Genomic DNA, 13721 nt, shown 5'->3' on the forward strand with positions numbered 1-13721 from the left:
GTTAAAGTAGGAGACAAGTGGAGCTGATCATTCATTTCCAAGAGACATCTGAAAGGTTAGATACTGATAATATAGCAACATTAAAAACAACTGTATAACAATATATTGTGGAGTCAATTAAATTCAGATGAACTATACCTGTAGGTCCAGCTAATCAGTTAGTTGAGTGGAAAGCAGATTCAACAAGATGTTTACTATGGCAGTTGTAGTCTATTATATTGGGAGAGCTTTCTACTCTTATCTGATATAAACCAAATTTTCAATGTGCATGACTGGATGGATGTAGGATCACAAGTTGCAATCAAGTTGAAACTGATGAAGCAATTTCACAGTCAGAGTGATTACAAAGTCCAATTCCAATGTAATTGGAACGTTGCATAAAATGCAAATAAACCAGGATACAATGGTTTCCATAATCTTTTCAACCTATATGCAATTAAATACACTACAAAGAAAATATGTTTAATGTTCAAAATGATTAACTTTTGTTTTGTTTTTAATATTCACGTCAATTTGATGCCTGCAACACATACAGTATAACGGGTATATTTAATTAACACTGTGCTACATCAACTTTCCTTTTAACAACACTCATTAAGCTTTTGTTGAAACTTTGTCGGTTGAATTCTTGCCAATTCTTGCTTGATTTACACTTCATTTACTCAGCAGACTGGAGTCTCTGTTGTTGTATTTTGCGAGTCATTATACACCACACATGTTCAGTAGCACGAGTGGACTGCAGGCAGAGGAGCTTATATCACTATGAGGCCATGCGATTGTAACCTGGCAATAATAGCCAGATTGATATTGTGATTCACTCAAGGGAGTTCTCCACAATATCAATCTGGGACTGCTCTGCGGTCATTTGCTCGGGAAAGGCGGGACATGCTGTACAATCACAGGTGCTGGCTTTTGAAATTTGTGCTGGTTATATTAACGATCCTTTTCCTCTTTGGCCTGGAGGACATGATGTCAATGATTTCTTAAAAGGAAGCCTAACTGTAATGACATGTTTGCTCTTCTTGATTTATTTAGTTGTTACTAACATATCTATTAGATTAATTTAAAAAAATCATTTCCGGTTTAATACATTTTGTAGAGACGTTATTTGTACGGACGCCGCCATTGTTGTTTGTCGCAAGTATTCAGTGCGTAATGACGTAGAATGGCGGCTGGCTCTCTGCCGAGCAGTGTGAAATGGATATAAAAAAAAGCGAGGTAAGCCTCGTAGCGTTCCTAAAGAAACAACATGCAATGTGAAGAGTCACTCTCCCCCACGCCGTGATCTCGTCATTCACCAGACACATTCAAGAGTTTTGATCGTCCCTTTAGGAACGCGACGGAGGCTTACCTTGCTTTCTTTATACCCGTTAACTGTCTTTGTTTTCCTGAAGTCTTTCTGAACCCACATGGCAATAGCCTTAACACATTGGGGGTCATGGGCCTTTCCACTTAAGTACGTTTGAGTTATCCAGATTCTCTGAAAGTAGATAATGAAATCCCTAAATTACTTGTTTACTTGTTATTCGTAAACCGTTGGATTGTTTTCTCATGCAATTGTTCACAAAGTGGTCAAACTTGTATACAAATATATTATACAAATACAGTGCAGGAAATGTTTTCAACTGGATTAAACGCTTCCTTCTATACATGGTAGAGTCATGCATTTCATATTTAATGGCAGTATGATGTATTAGACCAATACATAGCTCTTCTCGCATTCATGAGCGTTAATGCACATAGCGTGGCCGAGCAGAAAAGCCTCCTTTGGGAAAACCTGCAAACTCAAAGAAATTATTAATCAGCGGCACTACAAACCGTGCCGTAAGCAGGGAATCAAGGATGAGCTCTGGTCTTTACTGGCATGTCTTTCCTCCAAGCAAATGTTAGAAAAATGCTGATGAGGCCCGAAAGGATCACACTTCCTGTCTTCGCACTAACAAGCACACAGCAGATTTTCCTCGGCCGCGTCTCTTGTATTTCGGATTAAAGCACACGAGGGATGTAAGCGTAAACAACTTGATTTCTCTTGGGATGTTCATCCCTGCTTGCAATTTGCTTCTGTATCCAGACACTTTCTGCGGGCACAAAAACTTTAAACACCCCGCCACGTGGCGACAAAGGTAGAGTTGTGTATCCGGCGCCGGAGGACGGGTTCCGAGGCGGTCAGGGTGGGGGGCATCCCTGCACCAGCCGTAGCCAATCTCGTTAGCATGCTGCTGGAGTCTCGTTCATTATCAGAATTAGCCGGACAAATTGCTCCACCCACGGAATCCAGAGAGAGCTGTCCGGGCCGGGTGAGGTTTCCCGTGTTGAGTCAAATTAAGCCACAGGCTCCACTCCTGGTGGTTCCCCTTCGTCAATTCCTTTAAGTTTCAGTTTTGCAACAATACTCCCCCCGGAAACCAAAGACTTGGTGGTTTCATGGATGCTGCCCGGTGGATCATGAGAATAACGCTGCTGAATCTCAACTCACCATCGTTTATGGTTGGAACTACTGCAGTATCTGATCTGACTTTCGCTCTTGATTAATGACAACAGTCTTTGCAAATGCTTTCGCGCAATACGAATGCCCCCGCCCGTTCCTCTCAATCATGGCCCCAGTTCAGGAAGGAAAACCCACAAAATAGAACCGGGATCCTATTCCATCATTCCAAGGTGTGCAAGGTGATGCACGAGCCTGCTTTGAACACTCAAATTTTTTCAAAGTAAATGCTTGGGGGTGGGACACCCAGCCAAGAGCATCCCGGGGGTAGCTGATAGGTAGGGACTGGCAGACCATCAGCTCGCGTCCCGAGATCAACTACGAGCTGCAGCAATTTACAAACGCACTTTGCATGCACCAATCTCTCAAAGCCCGAGGCAATTATCTAACTCTTTTTTTAATGTTGTGTGAAAATTCACTACTTATGATGCTATTTTTTTTAGTTAATTTACGTTCACCTGTATGATCGCAACTTAAGAATGCAATGAATAAATTATTTTGCTATATAATAAATACTAGCTTGTATGATGGCAACCCTTTGACCCTGGACAGATAAGCAATCTGAACTGACTGACAACATGTTAAAGCAAAAGGCCTCGACAAGTTTTGATGCCATCACACAAGAATGGAAAATTCATGAGTATGCAGTTTCTCTCTTGTAAAACCTCTCCCCACATCCCAACCTTCTATTTTTAGGTGGTTTTACAGGCAAACAAACCCTTTCCCTCAGTGATGGACCTGAACGAGTTCAATGAATGAAATTACATGAACTTCTTATTTTGTGCTAATGTCAATATCACGAAGTGTGTTTCTGCCTGATGGACAGTCTTGTTTGTCTATGAAAGTTTTTTTTTTTTAAATGACAGTTCATGACTGCCAGGTTTTGTTAGACTTCCAGGAGAAAACACATTTTACACACGTTAAACGAGCCTTTATTTAAAGGGAATAAAGATTTGTATACTTCGGGGACCGTATAAAAGGCTGCATTTACGTCTTAAACAGCTTAACGTTGCTTAATGTCGGAAAACGGCTTTAAATCTTTAATCATTACCAACATTTAATGTATGTGCATTTCTATCTATGTCCTCATCAATCTCTAAAAATATCTAAACAATTGTCTCAATATTTTGGCTTTTATGGACATAAGATTTCCCTCATTAAGCTTTAGTGAGGAAGGCGTTAATCTTCAAAAAATCCAAAACATTTATGCAATCGTTTATTTTCAGAGGGTGAAGTGGTCATAAGTACAGATATGCATGTGAATGTTTAAATTGTTGTTTAAAAAACAAACAAACTATGATCTATTTCATTTTTGCAATGGTGAATTGAGTATGAAATTCGTAAACGGAATTTTCCTCACATCACAACCTTCTATTTTTAGGGTGTTTTGATTGGCAACAAACACTACATGCAGTTTTACTGACCTCAGGAGAGATGTGTGACGAGGCTAGAGCTGGGAGGTGAGGTGAGCAAAGATTAACTTCCCAAGAGTAATTTCATCCAGTATGTTTTTATTACCATGTTGGCATGAATTCCTCTCTAATTAACATATAGAGTGGTGCAAAGGTGTTTGAGGGTAATAAAACACAAGCACACTCAAAGGCAGCTTCCCAACAATTAGGTGAAGTCCCACTTGTGTTACTCCAGATGCTGGACAGGGGGTGCTGTTGATCTCCACTTAGGCCAAATAAGCAACCAAGGCTGGCATGAAATGAATCATTGCACACACACACACACACACGCACGCACACAAAATCAAAGGAGGCCCCAAAATTCTTTGCTCCTTGTAAAGTATTATAAATAATGTATACATTAGTGAAATGGCTCTTTCAATACCCAAAATTCAGACTACGCTGCAAGTGTTTATGCAATTAGAGGAAAATTGACTATCCATTACTTGAACCAGAAATTGTCATACAGCCTGGACAACTCGACAGTCAGTATGTCATTCATTTGACACAACTGCTAGTCACACTCATATTCAAAGATTGAATTGTGTTTGTGTGCAACTAACGGTCATCATTTACAGAGAATTATCCCGTGATGGAGGCTCATCAAAATGGGGCCCACAGGCCTAAATAGCTCAGTCATGACGGGACATTGTGATTTCCTAGGAATGTTGTTGAAGTGACCATTTGAAAATGTAAACGTTTGCAGAGATTATTATAAAGTCGGACTGTTTATGTTTCCTATCTTGTGAAATCATTGTTGATAATTGTAATAAATCAGTGACTTCATATAGATGAAGATCATGATAATAGTTAGATCAGAGGTGCTCAAGTCCGGTCCAACACAGCTGAATCCAATGATCAGCTCATCAGCAACCTTTGCAGAAGCCTGATAACGATCCTGATCATGAATCAGGTGTGTTGGTGGAGAGAAACATGGAAAACAGGCTGGATAGGGTCAAGTCAGTTCTTCCGGCGCCACGTCTATCAAAATATCAAGACAAAGAAAACTCCGCCCATGCGCACAGGTAGACTGCGTTTTTCGCCAGACTTGGAACGAAAACAGAGCCCTGTATGTGCTTTGGGGACCTGGAGAATGTGTTCGACCATGTCCCCAAGGGGTTTTCACAATGATGCAGTTCAGTTCTTCACCAGTATAAATTACAACCACAAAAAAAACATGCTAAATTAACATCTATCTGAGCATTACTATATTGTAGCTCTTGTATTTGATCTATTGTTATTGCCTGTGAGTTTCTGTCTTTCACTAAGCCACAAACTAAAAAGTATTTTGCTTTAAGCGTCCCAATGAGGCCTAAATGTTACACGAGACGATAGTATTGGCTATGCTGCAGTCTTTTGGAGCGTGCAGATAAAGGCCCCCAATGGATTACAGGCATAGCAATGTATGCTAATTGCTGTTTGACCACAATATGAACTTGTTTCGAGGAGCTCACACCAACTCGAGAGATTGCTCGAGCCACTATGTGTCTAAATGGCACTGTCTGATGTCAAGTGTGTGTCTAGCATCCTGATCTATTATTTTGTCCGTTCTATTTGCCTTTCTTTTATCTTTCTTCCTTTTGCGATTTACTGCAAACAGCTGTTTTGCATCTTTGTTTGCTTGCCAAGTCACAGGTGCATTTTCTTCCTTATGTGTTTGAATTAGGGGTGTCAAAATTAGGGCATTCATTTTGAGTTTATTTAAAGTTTCTTTAACGCCACTAATTTTTTTAACGCTCATTTAATGACCGCCCCTTTCTTGGAAAGCCTGTACTGCGGGAATTCCAGTCGCAACGCATGTCCACGTCAAAATTTTGCAGTAATAAATATTTGTGGAGATTGGGGTCAAGTTGTATTTTACAATTTTAAAAATGTGCAAAATTTACTTCATGTTAGAGATTAGGTTAGCAACTTAACGTGAAACTCTGGTGGCGGTAAGCTACTTAAGTAGCCACAGCTGCCATGGAGCAGACTGACGGAAGCCTGGCTGCCAGTGTGCGCCTACAGCCCCTCCGACCACCACCAAACATTCGCACCATCCATACACCAGTGTGAGTGGCACTGCAGGCAATGTGTGTGAAATGTCTTACCCAAGAACACAATGACATGTGACTTGGAAAGTAGGGTTCGAAACAGAGGACCTTCTTCTGGTTACTGGACGACAAGCTCTTATTGGCTGACTGGCTGCTATTACACCAACTGGGAAATGGTTCAAATTGGGCAGGGTGGGGCATAATGTGTCCTTTATGGTGATTGGCTGGCGACTATGGTTGTGCCAAGATTCTCATTTAGTACGATTCCGAATCCATTTTAAATGTCCCAAAACTTATTTTATTTAAATTATTTTATACTGTTTTGGCTATGTCTGTGTGTGCCTTTATTTGGAGCGCTGGTCATGTTCCACCCGGTTTGGCCACTGAGGGGCAGTGTGGTTCCACGCGGTCTAATACAGTGCCACATTAGAGAGTAGAAGGAAAAAGTCACAGTCAAGTTATTCCAATAAAAGTTAGTTTTTTTTCAGCGTGGAGCCGTTCTTTTGAGTGATAAAAGTACCGCGAGTAGCGCGCTAATTAGCATTAGCGTGTCAGACTGGGGTAGATCATTACAATTCCTTGCACATCTATAGATTGAATTGATAGGAAAAAAATCGTTCCTAATCGAAAATCGATTCTGAATCGAATCGCAGACCCAAAAATCGGAATAGAATAGAATCGTGAGACATTCAAAGAGTCCCACCCCTACTGGCGACTAGTCCAGAACATACTCTTGCCCAAAGTCAGCTGGGATAGGCTCTAGTAGCACATGCACACAGTGTAGAATCTGGATGTATGGATGGATGTCTCATTTAAGGTAGAAGAAGTGTGGACCTACTTCTGCTCCATATGGAAACGGCTTTGAAATGGTAAATGGACTGCTTTTCATATAGCGCTTTAACTACACCATACGGTGCCCAATGCCTCACATTCACCCATACATTCCCACACCAGTCGTAGACTGTTTCTATGCAAGGCACTGACAGGTCCATTGGGAGTAAATTGGGGTTCAGTGTCTTGCTCAAGGACACTTCAACATGTTCACCAGAGCTGAGGATCGAACCCACAACCTCGCAGTTTGGAGACGACTACTCTACCACTGAGCCGTGCCACCCCAATAATAAATAACTTGAAATAACTCCTACCTTGAAATTACTTGAATAGACACTACATAAAATGGGACTGACTTGAACTGAACAGAATTATCTGCGCATAGAGTCACGTTGAGTTACTTTGTGTATGAAATGTGCTATAGAAATAAAAACAGTCTTGCCTTGCCATAAAACAATCACTGGTTGTGAAAGTATGGCTGAAAGAGTTAGAAGTGTAATATTATGATAAATATAGAATTTTAAGTCAAATGCTCTCTGATACAGTGTGGCTTTTTTTGCTCACTGAGACTAATTTGCTGCAGGCTGGACTAGATCTCCCATAAGGAGGTATATGGCCTTTAAGGGAGCTAAAACAACACTTTAAAGGTTAGATAAAGAAAGACTGTCCCTCAAAGGATGCTTTCTCCAAATTGCTAATAATGTGTCCCAGATGGAAGACGCTTGACTCTTTATTTTTCACGTTGTTCAGTAAGCGATAAAATCAATCAAGGAAGGTTTGTCCTCCAGCTCAGTGTGTTAAGCAAAATAAAATGTATGGAGGATGGTTGGTTAAATTGTTCTGGAAGATTCTTGGAGGCATACGTTCTTAGCATCATATGGGAAGCGGCCCAAAGTGCCTCACAGCATTGGTGAATTTAAAACACACCTCTTTAATATACTGTTTTGTGGAAAACACTACTTCACCTTTATATTTTTATGTAGGATCGTGAGTGGTCGGCGGCAACAATGAATACACAGAGACTTGATATGCTTTGCTAGAATAACCGTGTCTTTTATTCCCCGCAAACAGCAATCAACATTTATACTGTGCTAGGATAATCGTACGTTTTATCCCCCGCAAACAGTAATCAACACCTGTGCTATGCTAGAATGATTATCCCTTTCATTCCCCGCAAACAGCAACAGTCACAACTCGATTTGCTAGAATTTACCTTTTATTCCCCGCAAACAGAAATACTCACAACTTGCTTTGCTAGAATTATTGTACCTTTTATTCCCCGCAAACAGCAATAATCACAACTTGCTTTGCTAGAATTATTGTACATTTTATTCCCCGCAAACAGCAATCAATACACTACAACGTTAAGCAGCATAATATGATGATCATCAGCGCTTACCTTGACACTAGACCGGAGAGCCTACGGTCCGGGTAGAACGAGCTGCAAAAACGGCTGGGCAATCGTACGTGTTCCGCAACTGACTCTGGAGGAGTGTCTAGAGAAAGGAATCCCTGTTGAGAACTCTCACACAAATACAGTGAATACTGTAGGGATCATGTTAGTTGATTTGCAAAACATTTCTGTTTTAGGAGAAAAAGCGCAAGATTAATTTCTGCAAAGGAACATTTTTACTAACTGGGCAATAACACAATAAAAGAAAATGACAAATCCATCATTAAAGATATGAAAAAAATAAAAATAAATGTACTCTGACATTTAAAAATGGATTGACTTCTACGGTGCTGTAAAAAGACCCTCTTCAAAATGAAGCGCTTCAATCCTGAACTTGTTGGTTATTCAACCTCATCAGCGCAGAAGCTAATTAGCATTCAAAGAAATGTGAAGAAGCTAAATGACTCCATTAGAGGAGGTGATAATACTGTGTTAATGGCTGAATCGTGCTGCCGATCAACGCCTGCTGGGAACAGTTAGATGGGTTTCTACGGTGATGAGAAGGAGAGCCGAGGTAACCGTGAGAGATGGTGGGTGTGATGGCATCCCCAGAGAGGGTTGTGGAGGAGGATAAGGAGTCTCCGCTGAGAGAGAGATTGAAAAAACCCACGGGTGGAGAACCAAACAGTGTCTCCTCATTGTTAAAATCTGAATACAGAACTCTTACCAAACGTGATCCTTGTAGTTTCTTGAGCGCAATGAAAAGCCAAGCTTATTCAATAGAAATCATCTGTGTTGTAAGGGTACCATTTGTGCAGTAGTACCAACCGATGACAGCTATGCACCCATTCAAAGTGACGGTTGTTATCACTTTGAATATGTTATGATACAAAACATTCTGGAGCACTTTACAGTGTCTAGTGCTGTCGAATATTGATCACCGACAGTTATACAGATGCTGTATGTAGAGAGGTGAAGCTACAATGGTCAGTACAGTATTATTGTACAGCTATTTTGAATGTCTGCTCATCTTACTATTCATGGCTCGGTTGTGCCTACCTGTGGGGAAGAGTTGGAAGAGGTGGTGGCCAGGATGTGGAGGGTTCATGAGAATTTTTTATTGAGTTTGCAAAATGATCAAAGTTGGGAAATTAGATGAATGTATGTGTATGTATAGGGATCTAAAAGTCTGTGAATTGCTGGAAGTGTTCGGTTTAGGTGAACGGTATGGGATTTTTTTTAAACTCTTTTACTGCCAAAGACGTTAAATGACGTTCTGCAAAAACCTACGGAGGAGCGCCAAAGACGTTAAAAGACGTCCACCCATTTTTTTTTTTAAACGGGTGGAGTAAAGCCTTGCCCAGCTGTGGTGAAAGTTTCAAGTAGATCTAGTGAGCCTAATGACTATTTTTGGCCCCTAGAGGGCAGCGATGACTCTCTTTTGACAAGATTGGGTAGGCGTCAGTAGAAGACGTGAGGCGGAGCTAGAGGGGACAATGGCTGGGGAAGGGAAGAGAACATGGCGACCGGTTTGCAAGCAGCTCACGCTCGAGCATTTTTTTTCAAAGATGAAAAGCATCGACCAACGCTAAAGAGCACATTGATGACGACAATGATCATCATCGATGATGATGATGGTGACTCCGAGGTTGACGCCGAAGTTGGAAGCGCTGACGCGGCGGCTATGACGACGTCATAAAGGTTCACGGGCTAGCGATGCTAACACCGGAAAACGCGGAGCACAACCGGGCACGCTCAGGCGGACGTTCAATCGGACGACGAAGAGTACCCGGAGTCCAATGCATATTCATCGGAGGAGTGGGTACAGTCTGCTACTTGCTATTCCCCGGAAAAAAAGGCCGTCAAGAAAGTGTAACGTCTGCACGCGAAACGGACAATCGAAGTGAAACGCATCTGTTGTGCAAATCCTGCTCCGTCTCCTTGCACGCAGGGCAGTGTTACAAAAAGAAAAACTGTATTTGAAACATCCACATAATTGTAAATAGTACCACAGTTGCACACATTTGTAAATAGTTTGCGAAATTGTTTTGTCAAATTGTTACACTGTTGAATGGAAATAAACGTATTTTGCAATCCAAAAACACTTTTTCATTGTTGGTGGTGGTGTATTACAGAAGTAAAGCACTATTTAGGTGTTTTAGGTGTGGCATCATTCATGGACAAAAAGAAGTGTAGAATTCACTAGAGTGCATGAAATAACATCGTTTCACAAAAAGCTCTTTTTCTCCGCTTTTTGTTTTTGTTTTTCGGTGAAACTAACCATTTTCTATTGTTGATTACTGAACAACGGAATAAGGTAGAAACAAACCTTTTTTTCTGATGAAAGATGAGAGTTCAATCTTTCATTTGGTAGTATGTGTGTTTCCATAGTCCAAACTCAACATTTTCTGTGGACCTTGAAAGATCAGTCAAAATGCTTAAATCGGCTGGCACTGGCGACATCCCGTTTCTGAAAACGTCTGGCAGTCAAAGAGTTAATAGGTTTTAGGTGAACTAATGAATACACACACACTCGCACGCACGCACACACGCACATTCACATACCAAAAAATATATATAAAAAATATATATATATAAAAAAAAGGAGAGCAATGATGATGACATGTCAAATCGGTAAAATTACCGAATGAACAATACTGAGCTCTCCAGAAAAAAAAGAAAAAGAAAGGAATAAGGGGTGTTTAAAAAAAAACGATTGGGCAATATATCGCGATATTACAGTGCGCAATTCTCGAATTGATTCAATATGCGTCCGAATCGATTTTTAAACATCACTTTTTGATGGAAATATTCAACAAAATGTTTTACTTAGGGTTAGGGTTCACACTTTAAGCAACATTAAGCCTTAATATTTTATTTTCATGCTGTTCAAACATGAAACATCTTATAAACCTGTTTCAGGTAAATAAATACATTTTCATACAAATCTTGCAGTGTATAAATTTACTGATTAGTATTTTATAAATTTGAGTAAAAAAACACATGCAAAAATCGATTTATAGGCTCGTATCAGGATTAATCGCATCAAATCGAATCGTGACCTATGAATCGTGATGCGGATCGAATCGCCAGGCACTATGCAATTCACACCCTATTAGGAATTTATTGGAACAACAATAAAATGGTAGTGTAGTCAGTAATAGAGGATTTGCTGTAGAAAAAAAATCTTGGTTCAAACAGTCACATAAAATACAAATTCTGCTGCATTTTTAGCACAATATATGTAAGTACACTTTATTATTAAAATAAATGTACATTATATACTGTGTATCAGAGCAAATACTGTATGTTGGGCTGAAACACACACTACTGAAATGGGATTGTGTATGGGAGCATAATGTGTATGGAGGGGGGATCAATATTGTGTAATAAAATATTTCATCGTAGTGTATGAGGCTGTTACAGTCATGTCATTAAGAGTGTTTCAAAAAGTGGGAGCGGTAATCCATAAATTTGTTTCTAATGGCCCATCATACACAACACAGCCATCTGCATAATTTCATTAGATCCAATACAAGACCAGATCTATATTCAAGAGATCGGCCTGTGCTGATAATTATGCAGATTTTGTCAGAGATGTATTTAAAAAAAAAAAAAAGAAAGAAGAAGAAGTCTGTAGTGGTGGAGAACAATTTTGGGATGAACCCAGTTGCAATTAAAAACGAGCATTATTACTTTTGTAAGGGCAACATTTTGGATCCATCTCCTGTATTGGATTGTGCCGGTGTAACAATCCAAGGACAAGCCTGAAATGAACTAAATGATGATTGATTGCAGATGTCCTCCTAACCAAAGTAATACCTTTCACAACAATATTATGGATGTGTTTCTTTCAACTAATATATTTATAAAGTTTTAGTACAAACTGACAACACTATTATTAATGTCATGTCATATTTTAACCTCTGTCATGTTGGCTGTGTAACTGGCCACAGTTGGTTTCCATTTTCAGCCTTGAATCCGCCAACTCACCACAATAGTATCCCACTAATCAGATACTCTGCCGCTGCCCTTCTCTAATCTTGTGTGTCTCCATTGTAGGTAATTGGTTGCACTGTGTGCGGCCGCCAACTCTCTCTGGAGCCCACAGAGGTCAGTCGAGTCAGGGTTCATTAGTGTTATGATGGAGCTGCCACCAAAATCCCACAGGGACCTTTAGGTTCATTCTCAATATCTTCACTTAAAATCCAAGCAGCAGCTTCCAGTACACGACTGGAAAACAGATATTTAGATTACCGTACTTTGCAATCCACACAAAAACAGAAAACTTATAAACAGTGAAATTGCATTTTGTAGAAAAATGCCATGATGATGGCATAGATCAGGGGTCAGCAACCTTTACTATCAAAAGAGCCATTTTAAGCCAAAAAATAAATAAATCTGCTTGGAGCCACAAAACATCCAATACTTTGAGATTTATTTTTGTTTACCTTCCGTCTTCTTTCTGTTTTTGGGTTTATTTTTTTGGTGTGTGTGTGTGGGGGGTGGGGGGGGGGGGGTAATTTTTCATACATTTTTAGACTTTTCTGCCTTTCGGTCATATCGGACATTTTTGGCAATTTTATAGACATATGTAGTATCTTCCTTTTTTGACATTTTATGCTATTTTTGATTTTTTTGCTTTCTTTTTTTGCTATCAATTTTCTGACATTTTTGGCAATTTTGTGGACATTTTATGGTACCGTAATTTTTGGAATTTCTTTTGTTTTGGGACATTTTATGGTTACTTTTTGAACCTTTTCTTTTCTGCCTTTTTTTTTTTTCAAATACATTTTCTGACTTTTTGGGCAATTCCAAAGACATTTTATGTAAATTTTTTGCCTTTCTTCTTTTGTATTTGGTCATTTTATGGTTAGTTTTTCAACATTTTCTTTTCTGCCTTTTTAAATCAATTCTGTGACATTTTTTGCAATTTCATCAAAATTTTACTGTAATTTGGGGGATTTCTTCTTTTGTTTTGGGACATTTTACAGTTACTTTTTGAACATTGTCTTTTCTACCTTAAAAAAAAAGAATAATTTCAGACTTTTTTTGACAATTCCAAAGACATTCCATGATAATTTTCTGCTTTTCCTCTTTCTTTTTGCATCGCTTATGGTCACGTTTTGGACATTTTTAGGTAATTTCTTAAAACTTTTTCATCTACCTATCATTTTTATTTTTCTGTCAACTTAAAATTTTTGACTCTGACAGTTTTTGAATATTTCATTATTTTTAATTTAATCATTCATTAATTTAAAGGATACTTTATGTAAAATCCCCAAATAAATATGTTTAAAAAAAATGAGATCCACAGGGAGCCACAGGAGAGGGACAAAAGAGCCACGAGTGGCCCCAGAGCTGCAATTTGCAGACCCTGGCATAGATACTGGCCTTTGACCCAACTTGTAAACCCACGCCTCATCCTTCAAACACACACCTCACATTCTTATCCATGTCCTATTATTAGGTTTCTGGTTTCCAGGGGATAGCAGCAAGTCCCAGAGGCTCCCTACCTCCATTGCTCT

Source organism: Vanacampus margaritifer, chromosome 1 (genome assembly GCF_051991255.1).
Source record: "Vanacampus margaritifer isolate UIUO_Vmar chromosome 1, RoL_Vmar_1.0, whole genome shotgun sequence".
NCBI lineage: Eukaryota > Metazoa > Chordata > Actinopteri > Syngnathiformes > Syngnathidae > Vanacampus > Vanacampus margaritifer.